Here is an 11,784-nt window from a genome sequence, read left to right as displayed (position 1 = left end):
GCAGGTCTGTGCTAGCAACATAGAACCCAAGACAAATTTAGCCATCTTTCCAGTATCCTGACCCTGGACCTACCACAGAGGGTCTACTTAAAATATTACAATGCTTCTTAAATAAATATTTTAGAATGATAAACTCTTTAGTCCCCATTTTGATGAAGAGAGACACAGACAAGGGACATCTAAGAAGCTTTCTCTGTGCTTTATAATATATAAAACAGGGAAAATAATTTTGAAATGAATCAAAGACATCTATCAAAGTTATGAGACTAAATCTTCTTTGTCCCCATTGTACTGTGATTTTATATGCTGTCGTAGACTCTAAGTCTAAAGTTCTCTTTTAGCTAGCAAAAGAGTGGGACATAGGATTAAAGCGAGAGATGGTTAATGTCCAGGAAAAGACAAGAGCCCTGAATAAGGGTCCTTGCCCCATATTTATTAAGATCAGAAGGCTTACAAACGTGATAGGTGTGCACAAAGAGACAAAGAAACTGTGAACATTAACCTGGGGACATGAGGGGGGGGGCATTGAAAATATACAGTGTTTGGGGTTTGGGTCAATATAAAACTAAATCCTGGAGCTGGGTAGATGAGCAGATGGTTGTTAACGGCAGACAGGAGGTGCCGTACCTGTTTATCTTAGCCAGCCTAGTGGATGAGACAGATAGGGGGAATAACCTCAGGGTTAACAAGGCACCTTTTCTTTTGTTAACCATCTCCACTCTGGGCTGCTTCGCCTGCAGCGCGGTGGTCCATAGTCCAATTAACCAGTTTACCTAACTTGGTCCTTTCCTCCTATGAAAGCAGCTTTTCTGCTAGAGTACTACATTGGGGGGCATTTTTGCCCTGCATGCCTAATCTTGTTTACCTCATGTACCTATGTATTGGGAGCCTTTGCACCCATTCCTATTTTGGGACTTTTCCCCTCCCTCTCTATTCCAGGGTGCCTTTGCACCCCCCTATTCTTGGGGTGCCAATCTGGTTTACCCAAACTCAGGTGCAAACATTTTATGGCTTTGTATTTCTTTATGCCTTGTTAACCCATTGGTGTAAGCCCGGGGGATTCCTAAGCCTATCGCCCACAATATGCTAGTATAAGAGTTGATCAGGGAAAAACTAACATATTTACAAAAGTGACAAAACTGAACATTAAGTAGTTCTCAGTTGCAAAGTCAAAATTGTGAAAGGACAAGTAAAAACACAGGCAAATCATGTGATCATGGAACATCATATCCCATTAAGAACACCAGCCATGTTTATATGACCATTATAATTAATCATCTATGATTTTAAAAAGGCTGTATCTTGCAGGAGAAGGGTGAAAAGCAAAGGTATTGCCCTATAGGGAAATGAACTAGGTAGAAAGGAAAAGGACCCTTGGAAGCATAACTTAAAACAATGCTCTCAAATCACTAATTACCAGGAAATTGCAGCACTTTTGAAAAAAGAGAAAAGGGATTTACTCAGTTAAGACTTCATCTTCATAGCAGTGAGTCAGAGCTAGAATCACAAAGAGTCAACTCAAAATCTAGGTGACAGGTATACTGAACATGTAAAAAACCTTTCCATTTACAGTTACCTTAAGTTCAGATGCTAACTAACTGGTTTTTGAATATAACAACCCATAAAACAAAAATGAAAAAAAAAATGCAAGCAGCAATGTTATCAAATAATAAAACAATCAGTTGTCAATAAAACAATCAGTTGGTTCCTTGATTTTCTTAATATGAATAATAATCTCTAAGCATTATATTTTATATTGTCTATGGGGATATCCAACTCAGATTCCTTTGACATTCGATATAGTAGGGTCGTGTTAAATGCTACAAATGGGCATGGTGGTTGATAACTTACACTCCATAGGATCAGAATAAGACATTTTCTTCCACTTTTTGGGAAACAGATATATTTGCCCCCATTTTCTCAGGTCCACACGCCCACTACCGCTTATAGGCTGAAATTGTCCATTTGGTGTCATCAACTTGTAAACAATTCTTTGTAAATACCCCTTTTTTGTGCTTTTGTTTTTCAATGCTTACTCATCAAAACTCCCTATTCTTCAGTATGTCTATGACTTGATCTTCCCCTTAGCATGTTCATAGAATAACTATTTTTACCTGAAACTGAGGAAGATTTGTTTTCAATAATTGCATCATTCACATTTGTCAACATGGTTGTGTCTTGTGTTCGTAAAGTTGTTTGGGTGGTATCTTGATTCACATAAAGTGTGCTTTGAAGGTGATTTAAACATCTCCTGGTTTCCTGTCACAAATTGGAGGTGGTGACATCATGTTCATTGAAGTTTGCTGTGCCCCCAACCACAAAAAGGCAGAGGGAAAGAGAAGTATGCGCAGTAATGTTGCCCATTCTTTCCAGTGCAAAGCTGGGGGTTGGGGCAAGAGAAGGCCTTGGCCTAACACATTTCTCTGTGTGTTTTTTCTAAGGAGATAGGACAGACACAATTCACTTCGACTGAATTTCTGGTTTGTAGAGCTTTCCAAAATGTTCCTTGCAAACGATTTAGGCTTGTAAAATTTCTTATCTGCCAACAAGATAAATCTTTAAGGAAAGATTTAAAAAGCCATGTGTATTGTCAAAAAGATGTACATTTGAATTCTGGCTCTGCCTTCAATAGGGGAGAAGCACTTGTGTATTTGATCCTGCTTTCTTACGTATCAGAATGCACACCCACAGCCATACCCCTACTCCTATTTTTGTTCAACTCTTTTCAAGCTATGTTTTTCAGGAATGGCTGAGCCTCTGGCTTGGTTTAAAGAGATCCCAGTAATTGTATGGTTTGTCAGGAGATAGACGTGTTACCTGTTTCTGATCAATAAGATATAAAGGAGTTCAGCCTAGAATTATGAGAATATTTTCCTTGCCTTCTTACCAGTGCCCACTGTAGAAGGATGTGATTTTTAGAAATGTGGCAGCCATCTTGTGGGCAGAAAGGGTCAAACTGGAAGAATCCATGCCAAGGATGGAGGAACGAGATGATGCCAATAACCAAAACCCCTAGAGACACCCTTGAGTTAGTCCATTAACAGAGCTTGAGACTTCTATTATGGGAAATAATCAACTCTTCTTATTGTATAAGTCGGTTAGATTAGTTTTCCTGTGAAACTTGATACCAAAAGCCTCTAAACAGATGTACCAATTCTATAACATTGGAATTTGAACACCTATATCAGAAGTTCTTGAGAATAGAATGAGTAAACATGTATATCACACAGTGCTTGTCCTATTGCATGTGCTTAGTAAATGTCACCATTGTCATAATTGACAGCGTTATTAGTATTATTATTTCCAAATATTTCACAGTAGGAAAGGTCAAACTAGACAAGGTAAGTGCATTGCCTGAGGTCACACAATGAGCAAGTAGTAAAGCAGGAAAGAGACTCAAATTTCTAGATTCCTACAAGACAGTATGCTTTTTTTCCACAGTATGTAGGCTTCCTATGTTAGAAAATGTCTCTATTTGTCACTATCACCTTCGTGGGCCCTACATTGTATACACAGTTACTTTTCCACTTTCTAAAATAATGGAGCACTAGATAGTCCTTTGATTTAATTGTTCTCTCCTTGTAAAAAGTTTGATTTACTTTTCACATACTTGTATTCATCTTCATGTTTTCTCCTGAGGAGTCAGTAAAACAAAACACTCCATTTTAAGAGCTGGAAAATTGAAGACAAAAAAATAAAGGCTACACATTTTGTTGTTTCACATAATAAATACTATATCTTCTGGTCAACTCATTTCTTTCTCATTTCCCTGTGTGTTTTTTTTTTCTACAATGAGAAGAGAGCCAGAAACGGTGAAGCTATATCCCAGGGGTAGAGCTCGGACTATGGGGAGAGGTAGGTAAAAGAACTTGAAGAGAGAAAGTACCCCATGTTGTCACCTCATTTGTTCCAATTTTCTAACTTTTCCACAAATTGAAGTAGCTGATAAGCTTTATTGTTCCTGATGATGTCTGGGAAAATTTATTTCACATGGGTTTTGTTTATAATAGATTGAACTGCTTTGATTTTTATGTTTTGTCCTGACCTTATGATTTCAGGACAAGACTGGTTGTTAAATCGCACAGCATTTCCTAGTGTATTTGTTTTGCAAAGAAACGAAGCTTTCTCTGTCAGCTTAACTATGTGTCATTGTGCAGTGGAAATCATGAAATGTGGCATTATTCTTTTGTAGAGTCATCTCCCAGAGAAGTAGTGTTCTTACATTAAAACTTAAAAAAAATTGCTTTAGAGACTTAGGGCCTTAGAGCTTCCTGAGAATTAGACAAGCTGGAAAAATACTGTTTCTCTAAGATTATCAAGAGCTTATTCAGGTAAATAAGTTAATGTGTCCTCATCGCAGGTCCCTGCAATTTCAGATTCAGGGTGGTGGGACCAACACAGAAATTCACCTACCAATGCCCCATGTCAAGTAAACCAGGGGGAAAATGAAATCTTCTTGCAAAGCTGATCACATCCACTCATTTTTGCAGTGGTTTGAATGATTGGTTCCCCCAAATCATTCCATCTCAGATACATAGTCTAAAGTAGTATTGGTAATGCCATTCCCCTCACCAGTGGTTGGTCTAGGCATGGGTATGTGAAGGAATTAAAGCAAGTGAGGCAGGAGGGGAAACTGGGAAGGAATGGGGGTGGGACTCTGGGGCGAATGAGCTATAGACATGGTATCTTAGGCTGGGTTCCCTAAAGAACTGATAAAGAATTCAATGTGGACCTTTACGAAAGGTATTTACTCAGAGTGTGTTCTCTGGAGAACAGTAATGAGAAAAGCAGAACAGGGTGTAGAAGAAAAGCTAAGCCAACAGTGTGTTCTCAGTGGGCCAATGGCTTCAGCCTGATACTACAGGAAAACCTGGAGCCAAAACTGCACCTGAATTTGGTTCCTCCTTGAGTCATAGGGCTGACCTTTTGTTCCCCTTGTCGGATAGTCATTAGCTTTTGGTTGCCCCTTTTTCTTACGCTGCCCTGGAGTGGAGGGGCATTACCTCCCAGAAAAGTTGCCTTCTATCTTGCCAAATGCAATCCTCACAGCAGCTTGGGGACAAGTATGATGACAGAGTGAAGGGAATCTGGAAAAGACATCAACAGCATTCCCTACTGCTATCATACCCAAACCTGCTGAGGGCCTGAGGATGCCCACACAAAGGACAGGGCACAGGGAAGGTCCAATTCACCACACAGAAATGGAGACTTGGCACCCGCAACATACTCTGGACTTCTGTTATATGAGATAAATTGCAGAAGCCACCTAGACTCATCTTCTGTTCTTTATAATCAAAATATTCTGACTTAATACTTATAAAGAGGTGAAGTTTCACATATTACTATGGTAATAGGCATACTTGGACATAAAACATTCAAACAACAGACAGATATATATCAAAATATATCCATAAGCACCTTCTCAAATAGGTTGAATGTTTACTTCTTCTGACCTTTCCTCCATAACACTAAGCAATATGCTTATTATATTTCTCGTTATCAATTCTAGGTAGTATTTATTGAATTCTTGCCATAAAACATGAGAAATTTAGTTCATTGATATTACTTCTACTTTCATGCCTTTCTACCTAATGTTTATCATCTGTGTATATTTCCTATGTCTTTATTTTGTTATGTTGGGACTTCAAAAATAAACTCATTGCTCTTTAATGGATTCGCCAACTTTAGATGGTTTCTGATTCCCCACATATAAAGTGAGGCAATGTGTGTGTATGCACCTCTTTCTTGACTCTTCTCCTTGCTTCTAGGTCAAAACTTTGCTCAGTTCTACCATTCCCATGTTGTTAAGGTTTATAACAGTTATATTTCTCCATAAGCCATATTTGTTTAAGCCCACCACTCCAGGTCATCTTATAGGTCTAGAGGTTAGAAGTCCAAATAAATTAAATCAATTTAATCATTACATTAAATTTTGATCAATAAATATTCTATGGCAGACAAAAGAATGGATTTAAGGGGAAGTGACCAGCACGAGGAATTGTCTCATCAGTCTGAACTGATGAGAGACTAAATGGGAATATGACATGAGGAGTAAAGAAGGAATGACAGATTTGAGGAACAGTTTGGAAGTGAAATCAGCACAACATGGTCATTGATGAAAATGGGAAACATTTCATTCCTGAAAAAGAGGAAACAAGTAACATCCCAAGGTTTCTAGCTTGGTGAGTGCTGTGGCCACTGATGAGCCAATGGCCAACAAGAGATGGAAGTGACAAGCAAAACTGATAAGTTCGATTTGGGAGACCTGGAGTTTATGGTATCCACGGGGCATTTAAGAAGAAATAGTCAACAAACACCTAGCTGTAGAAGTCTGGAGATTCTTGGGCTGAAGATGCCTATGTAGTTGTCATCAGAGTATTTATTGTAGATGGTAGGCAAAACCACAGGAATTTCCCAGAAGGAGGTATGTGACTGGGGTAGATCAATAACAGCCTCCAAAAATGTCCATGTCATAATTGCTGGAGACTGTACATGTTTTACCTTACATGGCAAAAGAGACTTTGAAGACATGATTAGGGTATGATCTTGAGATGGGGAGATTATCTTAGATAATCCAAGTAAGTTCAGTGTAATTACAAAGGTCCTTATAAGTGGAAGGCAGGAAGGTCAGAGTCAGGGAAGCAGATGTGATGACAGAAGTCAGAGAGAGAAAGAGATTGCTGGTGTCAATGATGGTGCAAGGGGAAACCAGCCAAGGAAAAGCAGGTGGTTACTACAAGCTGAACAAGGCAAGCAAATAAAATCTCCCCCTAGATCCTCCGGAAGGAATCATCCCTGCCAACCTGTTGACTTAAGCCCAGTAGGACTGATTTTGGACTTCTGCCCTCCAGAATTATACATTAATAAATCTGTGTTGATTTAAGCCCCTACATTTGTGGTAGTTTGTTATAGCAGCAATAAAAGATGAATACTGTGACCTTGTTTGAGTCACTTGACATCTACTTTACTCTGTTAATTCTGTCATTCAAAAAATGTGTAATGAATAGCTACTCTGTGCCAATAAAGTAGCCTTTAGAAACCAACAGAATAGTGGAAAAGAAAGAAACAGAAGTAAATAATTATAAACACAGTATAAGAGGGGCTGACATAAATGGAGCTTTGTACGGGAACCGTGGGGTCAGACAGGAAGGAGGGGTCGATTTTCTCAAGGATAAGAGGTAGGGAAGGTCTCACCAAGGTGATGAAGCTTAGCTGCGTCCAAGGGATGCCTGTAAAAATCATAAGAGGATCTCTGAGGCTCCTCAAAAAGGCAAAATTCTGAGATCAGTGAGCCCTTTTTAACTGGAGTGACTTATTTGCAAGACATTATGGAAAATAGGCAGCCATTCTGGGCTGAAGTAAATGACTTCCTCGGTTACTTTTTCTGAATTTCTCTAATTATCATGACTCACAATTCTCTCCTCTGGATGATCCCTTTGGATAGTGACCTTGAATATAGTCTATCATTCTTAACAGCAGAAATAATTAAAATTATTCTTCTATCTTCAGTTGGTTGTTTTTCTTTATTTATTAACATATTAGTTTTCTACCACAAACTGAGTGGCTCAAAACAACAGAAACTTACTGTCTCAGCGTTCTGGAGCCCAAAAGTCCACAAGTGCACAAGGGAGGCTGTACTCCCTCTGAGGGCTTTTGCTTCTTTAAGCTTCTGGTGCTTGCTGGCAATCTTTGACATTTTTGGTTTGCAGACGCATCGTTTCAGTCACATGGGTAACTTCTGCTTGCATAACCTCACATTGTCATCCCACTGTGTCTCTCTGTCCAAATTTCCCTTTTTTAAGGACTTCAGCCATCTTGGATTAGAGCCCATCCCTAATTACCTCATTTTAACTTGATTACCTCTATAAAGATCCTATTCCCAAGTAAGTTCACATTCTGAGATAGCAGAAATTAGGATTCCAACATGTGCATTTTCTTTGGGTCAGGGCATACAATCTAACTCATCACAATTGATGACAAGTGACCTCAGTTCATTTATATTTATGAATGGACTGGAAAGAGCTAGTATATTAAGAAGCTACTTGGTCTTTTCTTATGCAGAGGAAAAAACAGCATAGAAATTTGATAGTAGATGGGATAATAGCCAGAACAAAACAAAGTTCAGGACAAAAAAATATGCAAGTAATGCAAGTAGTGACAAAATAATTTTACCGTTTTTAAACTCATATTAAAATTTCTATTTAAATATTTTTTTTCAGTTTTCAATCTCACACAGTTGGTGTGTCACTCAAGATTTTTATAAATACATGTTATTTCATAAAGTAATCTTAATCTGAAGTGAGACTAAAAGAAATTACTGATGGATGTGGAACAGTTTCCACAAAAGAAAGCATACAAGTTGCTGGTGAGGTTGGAAGAGGAAAGAGAGAGAATCAGTAACACTGGGATACCCTGCTTCCTGTCTTAACCTAGACTCTCTTCCAGGTAAGGTGAAGGAAGGTGCAAGAATTCAAAGGAGCAGGAAGCTAAACTTTGGGGGATGCATTTTTTAGCAGAACATGATTAAAGAGGCTGCCTGGATGACACCATGTCCTAAATCATCACATGCTGTTTCTCAAGCATGGGGCCACCTCGAAGCGCCAGGGCATGGCCAGGAAAGGGACAACAACTCTAAGTTCATCCAACAGAACAAGCTGCAGACATATGCTGATCAGGAGCGCTTTAGATGGAAGTTAAAACAAGAGAAGCACAGCTATGAATTAATAACAGAGACACTTAAGTTTTAATTTTCTTCTCCCAATGTGCTTTCTAGAATTATCCGTTTTAAATATTCCATGTGTGTACCTTCATTTTGTTTTAAAATAATAAACAGGACTATGGAAGCGTGGAGTCAACTTGAAAAAAATATGTCAATTAAAAAGGTAAGGATAACACCAAGGCACCTTCTTTCTTCTGTTCACTGTAGACTGTAATAATCAGTGAGGTAACACGTGGTCCTTGAATATTTATTAGTTGGTATGGCCCCTAGCATTCTTTGGCTTGTGGCCACATCACTCTGGTATCTTCACATTCCTTTCTCCTCTTCTGTTTTCCTGCTGCCTCCCTCTTAGAAGGATACAAGTAACTGCATTTAGGGCCCTCTGCATTTAGGGCTGATCTGATCTCAGAATCCTTTTTCTTAATTACATCCGCAGAGATCTTTTCTCCAAATCAGGTCACATTCACTGGTTTCAGGGATTATGAGCTGATGTATTTCGGGGACGTAATTCCGGTTACATATACGGAGATTGCAAAGCTAAAAACATAACACAATAGTGGTAAACGCTCAAGGTAGAATTTAGTGGTGTTAAACAAGGTCAGGTCTAGTGCCATCAGACTTGGGTTCAAGTCCCCACTCTATATCTGTTACGGATGTGACTTGGAGCAGGTGATTGAAAAATCTGTACCTCACTGTCCTCATCTGTAAAATGGGGCCAATATTACCACATCCATGGAAGGGTTTCAGGGAGGAATAAGTGAAATCATGCATTTAAAATATTTAGCAAATGATTTGCAATTACTAAGCTTTCAATATCATCTATTGATAAAATGAGTAAGAATAGTTTTGGAAGAGCAGAACTTTGTGAAATTTCCCGTATTATCACCAATTATGCTCTTTTACGTTTAAAATTACTTCCTTGTGAATTACAGAAAAAGGTAGAGACCCGCTGAGTACTTTTAGTCTAAAGAAAATACATCAAAATAACCTCTACAGAATAATAGAATCAATACACCAGAAGCAAGAGAAGCCAGGGGCAAAAATCCTGAATATGAACACATGAGGACTTCAGCCTAAATCGTTTGCCTCACGGAAAACAAATACAGAATCAATTTCCAAGAATAAGTACAAAAGCAAATAGTAGAAAAGCTTTTAAACTGGTAGACATTAATTACTTAAAGGATGATAAAGGGGAAACCATAATTTTAGATTAAAATGGAATAAAATGATACAATTGTTAGTCCAAGCAGTTCTTTTTTAGTGCCCACAGTCATTACATTTTTTTAAAAAAATAGTAAGAAATAATACAGAAGAGAAAGATCCTGTAGAATTCTCTCACTTCTTCAAGGCAGCAGTTTGTGAAGCTACCCAGGATGGTGAATGCTGTCATCAAGTGTGAGTGCTTTCATGCTGGTGAAATAGATTTCTTAACCTTCCTTTATTTTTAATTTAGATTTGGAGAAATTTTTGAGAGAAAGATAGGGGCTCAAATCTATAGAAAATCAACTGTAAATCTGCTCTTGGAGAAGAGAGTGTGGGTGAAGTTTAGGTGAATGGACAGGAAGTCGATTTTGGGGGAAGAGTTCACCAGAGAAGCACAAAATAGTCAGAAGGACAGAATTAGCTTTACGTACAAAAGGGTGGCATTCAACTTGAAGTCCAATTTTCTCCTCTGAAATCATGTGTGAATGGCCATGTTTTGCGGGAGAACGGGATCTGTACGTGAAACTCAATTTTTTTTTTAACAATAATAAAAAAAAATATTTCTGGTCTAAAAAATGATCTGGTTCCCTCCAGGGCGAGCAATTGCACAAATGTCCACTGATTCTGGTCCAGGGGTTAAGGAAGGGAAGATCTTAAAAGGTGAAGGGGATTGCTACCCCAGTCTCAGGGCCCCAACTCTCCAACTCCCCAACCCCACTGCATTTTATAAAACGCTCCTCAACCTCTTGGAATCGGTGGTTTAAAAAAATGTCCATGCAGGGGAGGGGAGCCCCTTGAGGAAAGGAAGGTGGCCACCTGGGGCCCTTTGGTGTAGGCGCAGAGGCGTGGGGCGGAAGGGAGGTGCTGAAGGCTCACACGGAAATCTCATAGGTGGTACCACCCACCCCTGACACCTTCTTGACTCCACCCCTTGTGGGGCTGCTGAGCGGAGGCTGGCCTGGGCCAGGGGAGGCAGAGCCTATACTCTTGGGCTGCACGTTGGATTTGCTGTAGGCGGTCTTGAGCTGTACTTCATCTTTGGGGGTCAGTAATGGCTGCAAGGCTACTTCCTCTGCCTCGGAGACATCAGGTGGGGCTCAATCCCACTCAGTTCCACTCTTATCTTTGGCAGCTCTTATCAGTTTTCTTGTTAATTTCTTTGTCTACCACAATCACTTCTCTGACACCAAGTTCTAATGAGGTTCTTCTTGTTGCTTCCCTATAACTGAATTACTGACAAGCCACCTGGTGTATACAACAGCATACCTTTTTATTCCAGTGAGCGCCATTACTCATCCTAACAGGAGAGGCCAGGTTGTGAAAAACAAACAAACAAACAAACAAACAAACAAACAAACCCTCGTAACGACTTCCCATGCTGGGAGAGTTTGATTCAGCAAGTCTGTTACAAAACTCAGGAATCTGGATTTCTTAATTCTCTTTAGTGACTTCATTTATATCATGTTTTCTGATCATCTAAGTAAATCAGTGTGCAGGTTAGTATAAGAACCTTCTCTTTAGAAGAGTGATATATACTACTCTTTAAAGAGACACCATATTTCTGCACCTTATGACTTCTAGTGCCCTGGACATGGTAATATTTATACCTTGTGTGTATGTGTGTGTGAGCACATGTGTGCATTTTCGAGTGTGTGTAATAATGCCTATTTACTTCCAAATATTTAGAGACATCTTGGGGCGTCTGGGTGGCTCAGTCGGTTGAGCGTCCGACTTCAGCTCAGGTCATGATCTCACACTCCGTGAGTTCGAGCCCTGCATCGGGCTCTGTGCTGTCAGCTCAGAGCCTGGAGCCTGCTTCAGATTCTGTGTCTCCCTCTCTCTCTGTCCCTCCCCTGCTCATG

The sequence above is a fragment of the Neofelis nebulosa genome, chromosome 1 (assembly GCF_028018385.1).
Source record: "Neofelis nebulosa isolate mNeoNeb1 chromosome 1, mNeoNeb1.pri, whole genome shotgun sequence".
In the NCBI taxonomy this organism is placed as follows: domain Eukaryota; kingdom Metazoa; phylum Chordata; class Mammalia; order Carnivora; family Felidae; genus Neofelis; species Neofelis nebulosa.
This window is presented reverse-complemented; position numbering follows the sequence as displayed.